Below are 16,334 nucleotides of genomic sequence, written 5' to 3' on the forward strand. Positions count from 1 at the left end.
TATTTTCTGGAATCATTTAATGAGCTACAGAGACAACCATTTGACAACACCAACCAGATAGAGGATTGACTACAGAAATCTACAGCTCTTCTATAATGTTCTAGAGTTTTCTAAGACTGAACCCCTGTGCTAGAAACAGGTATCATATAAAATTATTTTATTCATTAAAGAAATATTTATTGAGCACTTACTATATTCCTGGTGTTGTTCTAAAAGCTGAGAATAAATAAATAGAGCCACTGTCTTTATGGATTTTATACAATAGAAGAGGAAGACAAACAGATATACACTTTTTGTTTGTGTATGTGATGTGCCAGGTGGTAATAGTGCTATAGAAAGAACAGGTAAGAGGGATAGAAAGTACAGGAGACAAAAAGATTATAATTTTTTACAGAGTGCTCAGGAAAGGCCATTCTGATAACATTAGAGTACAAACCTGAAAGAAAAGAGGGGGTGAGCTTACAAATATTTGGAGAAAGAGCAGTCCCAGCAAAGGGAACAGCAGCACTAAGGTCCGGCGGCCAGAGCAGACTTGGTGTGTTTAGAAAACAGCAAGGCTGGAGTGCAATGAGCAAGGGGGAGATGCAGTGGGGGCTAGCAGGGGCCAGAGCGTGGAGGCCTCGTAGGCCCCTGAAGTGGCTCTGCCATTGATTCTGAGTCAGGAGGGAACCAGTGCAGGGGGCTATTTTGTTTTCTTTTGGCATCAGAGTCTTTTGAGCAGGGAAGTGATAGGATCTGATTTCAAGTTCAAAAGGATTGTTCTCACTGCTACATAGGAAATAGACTGTATTCTGCCTTATAAGGGCAGAGGTTGGGAGACCCATTAGAAGATACCTGAAGTAAAACAAAAGGGAAATGGCAGTAGATTGTACTACAGTGGGAGAAATGAACAAGTTTAAAGGCAGAGTCAACAAATCTACTAAAGGACTGAATTTAAAATATTAAGGCAAAAAAGGAAAAATCAACTTATGAAGAAGTCAAGTCCCAAGTTATAGCTAAGGTACCTGAAGATGCTATTTATTAAACTGGGAAAACGGAAACAGCAGGTCAGGAGGGGATTGGTACAGGGAATCAGGAGTTCGTTTTTGGACATGTTGAGTTTAAGATGCCTATTTAGTCATGAGATGAGATCAACTACCTAGGAAATGAGGGAAGACAAAAAAAAGGAAAGAATCCACAGTCTGGACTTGAAGGCACTGCAAGGTTTAGAGATATCTGCAGAAGCCATCCAAGGACACTGAGCGGTAAAGCCAGTGATGGACAGAGCATCAAGAAAGAAAGGTGTCCTGGAGGCCACATGTGATGTGCTGGATTATTATTCGGCAAATACTCACTCCCTTCCCTTTCCAATGGTGGTTGCCATACGCTGCGCTGCCCACTATGTGAATTTCTTTGGCCAATGGGAGTGTTAGTGGGCAAGAGGAAAGAAAAGGCCTTCAGTGAGCTTCTGTAGCTTGATTTTGCTCTTGGACCCCAATAATATGCCACAACAAGAGCATACCCTGGATAGTCCCTTCGTATAAATCCCAGAATAAATACATGAGGAGTAGATCTAAATCCACTCCACAGCCAGGACCAGGGCCACCCAACTCAGCCGATCCTAGATCAGCTCAAAAGCAACCAACCTAGGAGACCCATGAACAAAAAATTGGATGTGAGCTAATGAGTTTTAGGGTGGTTTGTAATGCAGCATTACTAAAGCAACAGCTAACATATATACCAAGTGAAGAAAGTCTTTCAAGAAGAAGGGATGGATGGACTGTCAAATCTCACTGATAGGCTGGGTAAGAGGAAGATTGGGAACTGATCTTGGATTTGGCAAGGTCATTCTGAAGCACTTTCAGCAGAGTAATGGGTATGAACCCCTAACTGAGATAGATTCAAGAATAAGAGGACAGAGAGGACAATCAAGATGGTGCAGTAGGTAAATGCTGTGCTTACCTTCTCTTACAACCACATCAAAATTACAACTAATCTACAAAACAACCATCATTGAGAATCACCTAAAATCAAGCTGAACTGAAGACTTTCAACTGAGGACATGCAGAAGAAGCCACCTCTGGACTGGTAGGAAGGGCAGAGACGTGGAACGGACTGGTCCCACACCTGTGTGTGACCATTAAAGATCAGGAGGGCTATTTCAGCTGTGGGGGTCCCCTCATCCCCTAAAGGAGCGAGAGATACCAGCCCCACCCAAGCCCAGGGTTCCAGTGCTGGGGAGAGAAGTTCCCATAATTTTTGGTTGTGAAAAACAGCGGAGATTGTGACTGAGGGAGGCAGTGTGGCTGCACTCACAGGTGCTCCTCTTAAAGGGACTGTGCATGGACTTACCTACCAGTGGAATCACTCACTCTGAGCTCCAGCGCTGGGGCAGCAGCTGGAAAGGCAGCAGGGACAAATGGTGGGAATTGACTTGTCCAGCTTGGGATGGGGGCTGGAGAGGTGGCTTTCTCCTGTACTGGGGAGCTGGCAAAGGCCATTGTTTCTTTGTTGAGCCCTCACCCTCCCTGACGCAAGAACACAGGCAGCCGCCATTTCTGAATCTCCGCTGTTCATTCGCCATGCCCTGGCAATTTGAGACCTGGCCCAGCCCAACTTTTGGGCACACCCAGGCACTATCAATGTCTTTCTCATGCAGACCGCCTGCCTTGGCTCAAGCTGCACTTTCCTAGGGTCTCTCGAAAGTTCGCAGAACCCAGACAAACAGCATCTGGCTTGAGCATGTCCTGTACCTCTGGCTGAGCAACCGTAAGCCAGCACTAGTGGCAGCCGGCCTTGGTTCATGGCTTGGTCTCTCAAAGGCACTTCCAAGCATAGCATGGACGGGAGACATCAGCGGATTTCTTTCTGGCTCCCTCTAGGTGGCCCCAGGTGGGGCACAGGCTGTGGCTGAAGTAGACCTACAGTGGATCCCCTCCAAGGTGGTCCTGGGTCTAGTGCCCCCAGTGGCTAGCTTCAAAATGAGCTGGAGCATCACCTAGCCATCTCCAAGTAGGACACACCCAAGGGGTGGATTGGGCAGGCACCAGAGTCCTGCTGAGGCAGATCCTGCTCTGTAGGATCAGCCCATGCACAACAACACTTCCACTGTGGTCAAGGCCAGTCCTCACAACCAGTGAGCCCAAGGGTCAGTCCCTCACACTGATGTGCAATTATCAACCAAGGCTCAACTACAAGAGGAGGGCACACACAACCCACACCAGGGACACACCTGGAGTACATGGCTCAGTGACCAGAAAGACTGTGCCACTGAACCCCACAGCACACCTACTATATAAGGCCACTCTACTAAGACCAGAAGACAGCCCTACCTAATACACAGAAACAAACACAGGGAGGGAGCCAAAATGGGAAGACAAAGAAACATGTCCCAAATGAAAAGAATAGAACAAAGATCCAGAAAAAGAACTAAGTGAAACAGAGATAAACAATGTATCAGATGCAGAGTTCCAAACACTGGTTATAAGAATGCTCAATGATCTCTTAAAAATGGAGATGGAGACCATGAAAAAGAACCAGTCAGAAATAAAGGATACAATAATGGAGACAAAGAATATATTACAGGGAATCAACAGATTAGATGAAGCATTTGAGGATCCAACCAGTGATGTAGAAGATAAGGTAGCAGAAAACACCTAACCAGAACAGAAAAAAGAAAAAAGAATCCAAAAAATTGAGGAGAGTTTAAGGGGCCTCCAGGACAATATCAAGCATACCAATATTTGCATTATAGGGGTACCAGGAAAAGAGAGAGAGCAAGGAATCGAAAACCTATTTGAAGAAATAATGACAGAAAATTTCCTTAACCTGGTGAAGGAAATGGGCATACAAGCCCAGGAAGCACAGAGAGTCCCAAACAACATAAACCCAAAGAGGTTCACAGCAAGACACATCATAATTAAAATGCCAAAGGTTAAATACAAAGAGAGAATCTTAAAAGCAGCAAGAGAAAAGCAGTTAGTTACCTATAAGGGAGCCCCCATAAGACTGTCAGCTGATTTCTCAACAGAAACTTTGCAGGCAAGAAGGGAATGGCAGGAAATATTCCAAGTGATGAAAAGCAATGACATACAAACAAGATTGCTCTATCCAGCAAGGCTGTCATTTAGAATTGAAGGACAGACAGATAAGGAGCTTCCCAGACAAGAAAAAGCTGAAGGAGTTCATCACCACCAAACCAGTATTACAAGGATTCAGAGAGACTTCTTTAATATGGGAGCGGGGGTAAGGATGGGTGAAAAGGGAAGGGATTAAGAAGTACAAATTGGTTGTTACACAGTAGTCATGGGGATGTAGGTTATAGCATAAGGAATATAGTCAACAATATTGTAATAACGAGGTATGGTACCAGATAGGTACTAGATCTGTCAGGGTGATAGAAGGGAATGGGGTTGGGGTCAGGGTAAAAAAAGGTGAAGGCATTAAGAAATACAAATTGATAGTTAATACAGAATGGGGACTATGATCAATAATGTTGTAAAGATCATGTAAGGTCACAGATGGGCACTGGACTTATCAGGGGGATCACGTCATAGACTGTGTAGATGCCTGACCAATGAGCTACACACCTGAAAAGCTGAAGTAGAATAATATTGAATGTCAACTATAACTATATATATATATATATATATATATATATATATATATATATATATATATATGGTCACAGGATGTGAGTACAACATAGGGAAGATAGTCGATGGTATTGTAATAGCTATATATGGTGTCAGATGGGTAGTAGCTTGGGGGGGTGGGTTATCACTTTATGAGGGGTTTAAATGTCTATTACATTGCTTTGTATACCTGAAACTTAAAAAAAAAAAAAAAAAAGAATGAGAGGACAGAAATAGGGAAGAACAGTGTAAACAACTTTCAGAAAGTTTTGCTAAGACGAAGAACAGAGAAATGCTGTAGAAGCTGAAGAAAAATGTAGGGGTTCAGTAAGTATTGTATTGTGTTTGTTTTGTGGGTTTTTTTTTGTTTTTAGACGAGCTTAAATGACTTCAGTTTATAATATTACAGTATGTGAACTGATTAAAACGATCCAATAGTGGGGGAAACAGATGATAGAGAAAGACCATTATCCGTGAGTGGGCAAGAAGGGATGATACACAATGCACAACAGAGGAGGTGGCTGCTGAGAGGCGCCCAGTCACTTAGGGTCCCGTTGGAGGTGGCAGTGTGTATGGGTTCAGAAGGAGGTGAGGCCACAGATGCAATGGTGGAAAGTCTGTGGAAGTTCTCTAGAAGCAAGGTCATCTGCTTCTAGAGGGGTCAGGAAGGAGGAGGGGGTACAGGTTTGAAGGGAGAAAAGAAGAGAATAAATGATTGTCTAGAAAAGCAGGATAATGAGCAGACCAGGAAAAAGGAGGAGGGTTGCCAGGCAGCATTTGAGTTCACACCTGGATTACATTAAAGTCTTAGCATTTCCATCTAAACGGCAAACTACCTTGGATGAAACAGAGATGTCATAAGCTCACCCCACGGTACCTCCTTCAAAACTACTACTGCTGTCGTAAGCGAATGTTTTTAATTGTGTTAGAAGCCACTCAGAAGATAGACAAAAGTTGGAACAGTTGAACTTAATGAAATGACATTAAAATGCCTGTCGAGCCAATCAGACATCATTAAAATGACTGTGAGCTAGAGAAATGAGGAATCCAGCTGAGTGAAGGAAGCCATCTGAAACAGTAGTGGGACACAACCCAAAGCAGATCAAAGAATTAGCTGAAGAACAGGTCTGAATCAGGGTTGCACTATCCACTCTGGGAGCCACTAGCCACCTTTGGCTACTGAGCGCTTGAAACGCAGCGAGTGCAACTAAGAAACTAAAATTTTAATTTAATTTAATTTTTATTCATTTTAATTTAGAAACTGAAGCAATGTAAAATATTTTTCTATCTGATACAACTTTACCATTTTGCAAGGACTATCATTCATTGTAACTGCTGGAAATTTAGCATCCGAATTGAGATTACTCTGTAAGTGTAAAATACAGACTACATTTCAAAGACTTCATGCAAAACAATAAAAAGAATGTCAAATATCTCATTAGCAATGCTTATATTGATTACCTGTTGAAATCATGATGATATTTTGGATATGTTGGGTTTAATAAAGTTAAATTAAAATTAAAATTAATTACTTTTTGCTTTTTTATACTATGGCTACCTGAAACTTAACATTACATATTTTATTGGACAGCCCTGGTCTAAGAATTAAAATACCAATTCTATCTGAAAAGCATGGTTTGGAGTCACCTGTTGTCATGGTGACTATAAATGAAGGCCAAGCCTATCCACTGATGTCACAAGAAGAATTATCCAGGATCTATGCAGCCCGGGTGCAAGTATCTAAGCCTTTAATCTGTAATCAATAAGGATGTTTTCATGAAAAATGGTCAAGCCGTAACTTGAAATCAGAATGGAATGGTATGATAACTAAAGCTCATCTGAAATGGTACCTCCAGCTTATCTGAGATAATGAACTTCCTCCTAGTAGGTAAGTAACTTTCCAATCTAGAGAAGGTCTAGAATTAAATTCAGACATGATGACGAAAACCAGACTCATATTAATACTTTTCAGAAAAGCTTAGAAATATGTTTTACATTAATTGGAACAGTTTGTGAACAATTGTTTTGTTTTTAATGTTTAAAACAATCTGATATAAACACACAGATTAGCCTTATAATTCTAAACTAAAATGTGTGATAAATTTAGACACATGATTTATTTAGATTGAAATGTTTAAGAGGATTTGGCTATGTCTATAAAATATTAATTTGTAAGTGATGGAACAGTCAAAGAAACTTAGGGTAAGTATTTGGAAAGGTTTTATTCATATGGGTCATAAATTTGCCCAATAAGCACCTGATTTGTGTAAACAGAAAACCAAATTCATTAAATTTATATATGCAATTGAAAATATTTAAGGGTTAAATCTAGCTAAGTTTATAAATGGGGCTGATAGTTAAAGGAACTGAATCTGTTCCATCTGAACTAACGTTTCATCAAAGAAAACGTAAAGGTGATTGCTCACATTTACCAGATTTATAAACAGAATAAGACAAATATATTGAACATGAAGGCCTAAAGAAATCTAGATTTTTATTTGTACCTGTGAAAAAATAAAATATTAGTTGTCTTTCTGTACAAAAAGCTTACTTGTGATAGCTAATAATTAAGTAGCTTACAAATATTAATTTGTTTAATCTTCACAACCCAGAAAAGTAAGTAATGTTTTTCTCCCCATTTTACAGGTAATGAAATGAAGGCACAGCACGATTAAGTAGCTGCCCCAAGGTCATACAGTTAGAAGGTAGCCGAGCCAGGATTCAACTCCAGGTTGTCTGGCTTCAAAATTCATGCTATAAACCACAAAGCTTTACTGACTTTCTTTCTTTTCTTTCTTTTTTTAATTAGTTTCAGGTGTACAAAACAATGTATAATAGTTAGACATTTATCATTTATATCCCACACAGTGATAACCCCCCTCTCCCCATCTACTACCCCTCTGACATCGCATATAGCCATTACATTTCCACTGTCTCTATTCCTAATGCTGTACTCTACTTCTTTTAACTATATATATATGTATATATATATACATATATATAAACATACTTTATATATATATATATATATACATACTTTATATATACATATAAAATTGTAGTTGACATTCATTATTCTTCAGCTTCAGCTTCAGGTGTACAGTGCAGTAATCAGGTATCTACATCTTCCCTGAGGTTGTCTCCCTAATGAGACAAGTGTCCATCAGATACCCTACAAAATCTTTACAACATTACTGATTACATTCCACAAATTGACTTTCGTTCCCCATGGCGATTTTCTGGTTACCGACTGTGCTTTCTAATCCCCTCACCTTCCCCTTTATCCCGCCCCCATCTAGCAACCCTCAGTTTTTCCTCTATGTCTCTGAGACTGTTTCTGATTAGTTCATTCATTTATTCTTTTCTTTAGATTCCACATATAAGTGAGATCATATGGTATGCATCTTTCTCTGTCTGACTTATTTCACTTACCAGAGACAAGGGAACCCTCATGCACTGTTGATGGGATTGCAGATTGGTGCAGCCACTATGGAAAACAGTATGGAGGTATCTCAAAAATCTGAAAATGGAACTACCTTATGACCCAGCAATTCCACTCCTAGGTATCTATCCGGAGAAATCCAAAACTCTAATTCGAAAAAATGTATGCACCCCTATGTTTACTGCAGCACTATACACAATAGCCAAGGCATGGAAACAACCAAAATGCCCATCGATAGACGACTGGATTAAGAAACTGTGGTACAGTTATACAACGGAGTATTACGCAGACATAAAGAAGGAAATCTTAGTATTTGCAACAATATGGGTGGACCTTTACTTTCATCCTGTCCTTGAATGTGAAAAAAAGCTCACATTGACAAAAAGAGTAACTAGTTGTTCATAAAAGAGAGCTTTTGCATGCTGTTGAGACTATAACTAAAAGTCCCTTGTTCCTCTTTTTTCTCAGTAGTTATCAAAAAAGGTTTGTACTAGGAATTCCAGGGAAAACTAAGATGTACAGGAGAATGACCCAAATGAGAAGAGTTTTCAAGCCTTCTAACTTCATCCTGACCCTATACTCCAGACCTCTAGCACCCGAAGGGAAGGATCCCCTGCAGTAACATAGAGCCTCAGAGAAGTCCAGCCTAAGGTACACGACATTTATTGCATTACTTCTCATTTCATTTCTTTTCATCCTATTCACCTCTATGGCCCTTTTCTGTGTTAATTCCCAATCCAGGTCACAGTATAAAATTAAATGAAATTCAGGAAAGAGAAGACAATTTCATTTAATTTTGTATTTAATTCTAAAAATAGATTTGACGGGAAGCGTTCTCCCCCTCCTTCTACCCCCAAAACCCACCTGGAGTCTGCAGCAATAAGCATAAACAAAAACTTACTTTTCTTGGTTACCTCCTAAGAACCATCTCCCCTCTTTAAACTGACCACACCTACCATTCTGAATCTGCCCCACCAGGCAGTCTGCAACTGCCACTTTTTCCAAAGCATACAAACCAGACAGCATCTTCACTGAAGCAGGAAGTAGTTGTCTGCTGGTAATTAACAAAGCAATCACAGTCAACTTCAGATTGTGATTTATCCACACAAATCATGTTTTTAAATTTACCGACTCTGTGTGATCTTGGATAAGGTATTTATTAGCATTTTATAGATAAGGAAACAAGAGTTATTGTGAAGATCAAAAGATAGTTTGTGTAGCATACTTAATAGAGTACCTGGCACCAAATAAGTGCTCAACAAATTACAATATTTATGATTTAAAGAACTTACAGAACTATGCTTCATTACTTGTTTTTATGGACACCTGTCTCTTATTTATTTAATCTTACTTTTCATATAAATGAGAAAGACTCCCTGAAATGAAAATGTTAAATGACCCTTCTATGGAGACAGTGTAAATATGTGTTTACAGGGGGGATGAAAAGTGGGGAGGGGAGGTAAAAAACTAAAAGTATTATAAAGACAAATGTAAATGATTTCCGAAGATCCATTTTTTGCTGTCTTTAACTAGAATAATCAGAAGTTTATCATCCATAATTGCTAGTATAAAAATTAAGCTAGATAGTGTTCTTTATGCTTTTTATATATATCCTTTTATGACATGAACATCAGGAATCCAAATAATTGAAAATGGAATTGTGATATTTGATTTCTAATGCTGTATTTCAAATACCTAAATGCTCAAATTAAATTTATAGTGCCCTAATTATACATTTTGAAACTTAGATAACTGAAGTACCACTACTACAAGAAAATTGAGTCAGTTTCCTATGCCCCTAAAATTGACTTTCTTAAGGCCCTCAATACTGACTTTGGAACTAGATTTAAAACATAATAATTTTATATCTCATAAAAAAGTATTCAATTAAGCAAAGCATACGTGTACCTACTTTGTCTTTGGAAATGAGTAGGACATAGTACTTTTTCTTAAGAAGCTTGAAAGTCCAGCATAAAAAAACACAGATGTATTTTCAAACAACATGCTAAATTGCTTCAAAAAAAAAAAAAAGGTATACACAGAGTTCTCTTGGACGAGAGAGAGTGACAGAGGAATATCACTTAGTCCTTAGGACAGGTTAGAGTTAGCTAAGAATAGGAGACCTAGAATGATGGTAGCCCACATAAGGTAATGAAAAATAGAGAAACGTTTAAAAGATATATTTCCATGTATATAGCAAGGCTAACACCATAGAAAACATGTATTTTTAATGTATCAATACAAATAATAAGTGAAAGAACTATCTTCAGAAAGTATCTTCTCTTAGTCTATTCTAGTGTCTTTGTACAGAAAATACTGGTACATGTCACAATATGCCATAAAGAAAGGCTTCTTGTTTTATGACTTTAGGTTTTGTTTCTTTTTATTAAAATAAGAAAAAAAGCCCAAGTGCCATAACAATTAGTGCCTTTAATTTCTATACTTAAAACATGTCAGTGAATTGAAAAGTAAAGCTTGCTGTATTCCTTGACATAAAGGAGTCAGGATTCTGGCACATTTTGTGTACCTTTGGGTTAATATGACAGAGAAAGCACATCAGTTTCCTCATTCTTAAGTCTGGGGAGTATTATAGTACCTAATTCATAAGATGAAATAAATTAATATTTGTGAAGTGCTCAGAACAGTGCCTGGCCCAGAGGAAGCACTGGAAAGGTCTGATTGATGGATAGAAGAAAAGATGGAACTGCAACCATATTAAACAGGGTCTGAAGAAACCATATATAACAAGAGGAAATGCCAGATAAGACCATATAGAAACATTTGATCGCAGATTTACAATTCAAGAGTTTGGTTAACATCTGTTCTTCAATACAACTATGCCTGACACATGACATAGTGATACAACTGTGTAAAATGTCATGGCTCCCTTGAATGACTATGGTTATAAGAGAGGGAAGACGATTTATAATGTACTGTTACTCAGAAACACAATTTCTCATTTAAATATATCAAGTATGTTCGGTAAACACATAGTTTTATTTCATAGTTCCCTTACTGTCCTGATTATCTAACTGGCCTACTTGACTGATTAGATTATACAATACACCCATGTGGAAAACCTTTCTTTTTTTGCCCTAATTTGTGGTTTATAATATTCAAAGTGCACTACACCACAATTCCAAGGAATCACTTTTTAGTCAGTAAAGGTGGGAGTAAGCATCCAGAACCAGCATCTCTGTTGTAGGAGTGGCCAGCCTCTGGAAACCATGTAAATAGCCCTTGGGTAATTGCTTCAGGATTCTGGACCTTAAGGTGTTGAAGAGATTATTAGTGCCATCAGTCTTTTTTCCTCCCCTCCCCTTTACCACCAAGCCCTGCAGGCTCTCAGTGTATATTAATCTTTCTTTTTAACTAACATTTTTTAACGCACTGAAGCCTCTACGTCAAGATCCTTTGGCTTTCACTTCCACTGATTATAAGGTAAAGAAGTAGGGATCTAGTTCAAGACACTCCGGGCAATGAGCAATCAAACACCTAACAGGATCCCAAATTTTCCTACCCATCATACAACCTCTATAAATGTCGAAAATGTGAAATTAAGGATTATAATATGTGTTTTTCTAAATGCACACCATTATAAACTAAGGTTCCAATATTCTTCTGGTTGAATAACAAATTAACCAAACCATATTTTTTAAAAGCCCTGGGAATATAAAATCATTTTAAAAGCATTATGGATTGAACTGGTAAGTTTTCCCCTAAGAAAAGGAAAGCTGAAAACTAGGCCAGAAGAGACTATTTGGGTATTGTACATAATGAGTTATACATAAGATAAAACAAATACTCATAATAGTTGGAAAACAAGTAATTTCTCATCCATAAGAGCTCAGATGACTTATATCAAGCAATATGGAGTACATAGAAGGAAACACTTGATAAATATTTGTTTGCTGATGTCCAAAACTATAGTATATAATTGCTACAAATAAGTGACATGTAAGAAAATCAATCATTGACTTCAAACTATATTTACAACACTCCAATTATGTGCCAGACAGTATAAACGCATGCATTTTCCCCTGCACTGTGGTTTCTGCAATGGCTTAAGACAGTTTATCTTCGTTTTAACTGAGAGCATAAAAAAAATGAAACACATACCACAAAAGTTTTTCAACCACCATCAATCACTATTAATAATCCATGTCACAAGCCACCACTTCCAGTGTCTTCCCTGCTTTTCTTCAGCACAGTAATTGTGATCAATACCCACCATGCACAGCAGGTCAGGTTAACAATACCTTACATTTATTGCCCTTTTTCTGCGAGGTCTCAGGGCTGGCTACGTTATCCTCCCCAGCCACAAATCCAAACCTAAGTGTTTTGATAATGAATAAATCATTAAAAAAACTATCATCTTTCCCAAATGCGCTTTTATAAATGCTACAGCACATTGTTCTAGATGCTAAATTACCACCCAGTCATCATGTTAACACAGTGCAAAGAGAAATTACAAGAGAATGTTGACCCAGAAACAGGCAATAAAGGCTTCAGTGGCCTTATGCTCCCCATGCGGGCTCATATGGTTACAAACAACAGACTTTCAATGGCAGAAGTATAATGTTAATCCTAACTTAAACGTGAACATTTCTTGGCTCGTTTTATATCTTTGGGCACGCTTGATAAAGCTAAGTTAATAGAATTCTTCAGGTAAAACAATGGCTGTGGTTACAATTATAGACCATATTTTACAACTTATACCAAAAATGGGGACCGGTTTTACTTCATAAAATTAAGACTCTTTTAAGTCTAGAAATGCAAACATGTCATAGCACTGTGAATCAGTGAGAGTGACGAATGGTATTATACACCTGAGGATGTGCTGTGCTGTTCCCTACTTCCACCAGGTGGCTAATCTAAACCACGGACATAAAGCACACTTTCCATTTGTATTTCCTAAGGAGCTAGATATTGTGGATATCACAGTATTTTTTCCTTTCATTACCAAGTTATGCATACATCTCTGAACACTAGTAACATATATAAACACACCAAATTATTGTTTTTCACTGCACTGACAAAGCTTCATTTCATGCTTCAGAGCTTGTGTAAATAAAACCACTACAACAAAGCAGTGCTTGCAATACAAGATTGTTTCTGATGTTTACTGACTTTATTTTTTGGCAGAAAACGACACAGTTTTAAAGATGCCAAACTATATTGAATCCTGGGTCTTGTGTGAGCTAGCAGCAAAGGCAAAACGTAAGTCTTTATTGTGCTGAATTAACATTAGATATTTCCATTCTTCAGAATACAAACTTGGGGCCACAGCATAAATGTTCAGGCTAGAACTCACAGTGAGAGTTCCATCTGGCTAGAAAAGTAGGTCCGGAGTCATTGCACTTGAATGTTGGATCTGCTAACAAAGATCTGAATAAAGCTATATACTCTTAGTATCTCAGAAACAACACAAAACATGAAATAGCATTCTGTGCCTAAATAATAAGCCTAGGCTTCAATATTCTGATTGTCTTTTATGCTTAAATGAGAAAATCCTTATTTTCTCACCCGGTTATCTTCTCAAAACAGATCTACCTCATTTTAGTCAATGTATCATTTCATTACCATCACCAAAGAGTATTTAGCAGAGCGTCTGTGACTCACTCTACAAGTAAAATTCAGTTAAAAACAAACCCAATTGTGAAATAATCTCCAAACTGTTGTTGCAACTTCATCCTTTTAATTTCCAATACAGTCGTCTAATGAAGTGACATTACTTAAAATTGCTAGCAAATAGGAACAGGCTTAGAAACCTAGTAATCAGCAGGTAACAGATGTTGAAATCCCAAAGGAGAGAAGAGGAATATTAGATAATCACTTTATGCCTGACACCTCAAGTAGCTTTAATATCCATAATTCTAATTAACTTAACTGCAATTCAAAATGATCCGTGCCATTTGGATCATTGGTTTCTTTTCATTAACTACCTTTTAGCAAAGATGTAATTTCTTGTATTCCATGTAATGTTCGCTAACTGACTGATTCCAATTTACAAATTATTTTACTAAATTGGGTATACAATTCAGTTGACTCATTTTCCAGTTATCAGTGTGACATCTCTCACCAATTAAAACAAATAATATTCACAAATATATTATTTCCTTCTGAATTGATCAGCCATATTTCTGAAAATGAGTAGTGTTCTGTCTTTCACATTACTACACGTAAGATGATATTTAAGTAGCCACAAAACAGTCTTCACAATTATATTTTAATGCATTCTTTGCATCTGCAACAAACTAAATATCACGAAATGATGGCAAGGCTTGGGGCTCTCAGAAAAGCGAGGGTACATAACTTGAGCAATTCCCCAGCCGGTACCCCTATGCCCTTGGCAACGGCATCATAACCCTTATCACACTCATAAACACATGCAAACACCACCTAGCCACTTGCCTTCAGAGGTGCTTTAGATTGCTTCCTTACATATAAAAACGCACAGCATTTTCCAGTTCTTAAAGCATGAACACAATACCTGCCAGAAACAATAGCAATGACACAGGTGCCAAGGACCTAATCTACAAAGTACTGGTCCTGCTATTAACTCTGGTACTGCTGGATTGGAAACCTGGGCTACCTTTCCCATTTAGTTCCAGGTGCAACTACACCCTCCAGAGATAAAGGTCGTTATGTTTAAAATCCAAACGAACTTCAGAAGCACCTCAAAATGTTTCAGTCGCAGGCATAGAAAAACGAGCTCTGCTTTCAGAGACTGTAAAAAAGGTCTTAAGTGTACCCCTTACAACCCTCCCATCCCATCCTCAAAGAGAAGAAACTATAAAACATGAAACTCCAAAGATAAGACTTTCATTTTTTTTCTAAAAGCCTCGATAACGAGAGAGAGAGAGAGAGAGAGAGAGAGAGAGAGAGAGAGAATGAGAGAGAGAGAGAAAATGAATATGAATGTAGGTAGGTACCACCCACCGCCTCTCTGTAAAATCACATCCAAGGAGCACACGGCCGAAGCTCCGAGCCCAGCGGGGCGAGGACCGTCGAGTGGCGCCAGGACCGTGGCCCCGGCCGTCGTGCCCGGGAGGAGGCTCAGCCCGCCCGCGGCCCCTGGCGCGAAGTTTGCCGCCCGGTCGCTGCCGCGGTCCCCCGGCCTCAGCGCCCCGGCGGCCCGGCGGGAGGCTCCCCGACGCGGGGGAGGCCGTCTCCCAGCTGGGACGCGCCCCTCCGGGACTCTGATGCAGCCGGGCCCGGCGCCCGCTCCCTGCGGCGGGCGGACCCCCACCCCGGGCGCGCTCCCGACCCCTCCCCGGCCGCGGGCACGCTAGCCTTACCTGGCCCACCGCGGCGGCGGTAGCGGCGGGCACCGGGCCGAGAGCCGCTCCGGCGGCGGCGCCTGGGAGGGAGGGAGGTGCCCACGGAGGAGGAGCTCGGGCGAGAAGCGAGCGGGCTGGCGGGCGGCTTTGTTTCCACTGTGCGGAACCGCCGACCCTGCGTCACCATGGCAACCGCGCGGGGCCCGTGGCCTAATGGGGACCCTTGGGCACCCAAGGTCCGGGACCCACCGAGCCATCGCCGCCGGGACTCCCGCCCTTCTCCTCAGCAGTCTGAGAGCTCCGAGGGGACAAGGACCCCCAAGGCGCCGCCACCACTACAAATACACCCCTCTCTCAGTCTTCCTCACCAAATCGTATGTCTTGCCCCAGCAAGAGGGGAGAGGGAGAAAGAGGAGGCCCAGGGTCAATCTTATTTCCTTCCTAGTAGGCACCCCCTTTGGCTTCCCACATGGGACATTCCAAAAGCCCCCAGCACACCTTTCTTCTATGGAGCTGAACCCTCAAAATGGAAATACACAGAAGAGAGAAGAAAGAGCAGTGCAAACTGATAAAGTGTTGAGCAACTGGTATTTGGCGCTCCTGTTGCCACTGCCGCAGCGTGCACGGAGCTGCCAAGGGACAACGTACCTCCTCCTCCTTTCACCAGGGTTCTCCTCAAGTGGATCTGGTCTCTCTTCACCCAAATCCTGTATCTGTCTTGTGGAAAGCTCCAGGAGGAGAGGGGGAGAGGGGGCTTTAATTTTTTATTGTAAACACAGGATACACTTACAACCTCAATAGGCTAAAACACAACTTTCCTGGTGCATTGTGAATCTCAGCTGCTGCCACTGCTCAGCTGCTGGCTGTGACTGCTAGCATTTACCATGAGCACTGACTTACTCTCTGCCAAGGACCCTCTATGTACTGCAGGCCATGGCGCTCCGCAGAAGAGAGGCAGACGCTAACCTTGGCACACGCTAGGCATCCTCTGCTATG

General features: G+C 40.4%; 1 protein-coding gene across 3 annotated transcripts in view; it reads right to left on the reverse strand.

The window, feature by feature from the left end:
* RNF182 (ring finger protein 182) overlaps positions 1–15,896 on the reverse strand; it is a 64,220-nt gene extending 48,324 nt beyond the window's left edge. For 2 of the 3 annotated variants that reach the window (XM_074335204.2, XM_074335203.2), the window contains exon 1: positions 15,357–15,896. The gene's annotated coding sequence lies outside the window, so the exon portion shown is untranslated. Of the gene's footprint in view, positions 1–14,997; positions 15,298–15,356 lie in introns of those variants that run through there. The other variant, XM_019742957.3, reaches the window with a different exon arrangement.
* Positions 15,897–16,334: the final 438 nt, after the last annotated feature.

The sequence above is a fragment of the Rhinolophus sinicus genome, chromosome 14 (assembly GCF_057876585.1).
Source record: "Rhinolophus sinicus isolate RSI-liver-muscle chromosome 14, RSI-T2T, whole genome shotgun sequence".
In the NCBI taxonomy this organism is placed as follows: Eukaryota; Metazoa; Chordata; class Mammalia; order Chiroptera; family Rhinolophidae; genus Rhinolophus; species Rhinolophus sinicus.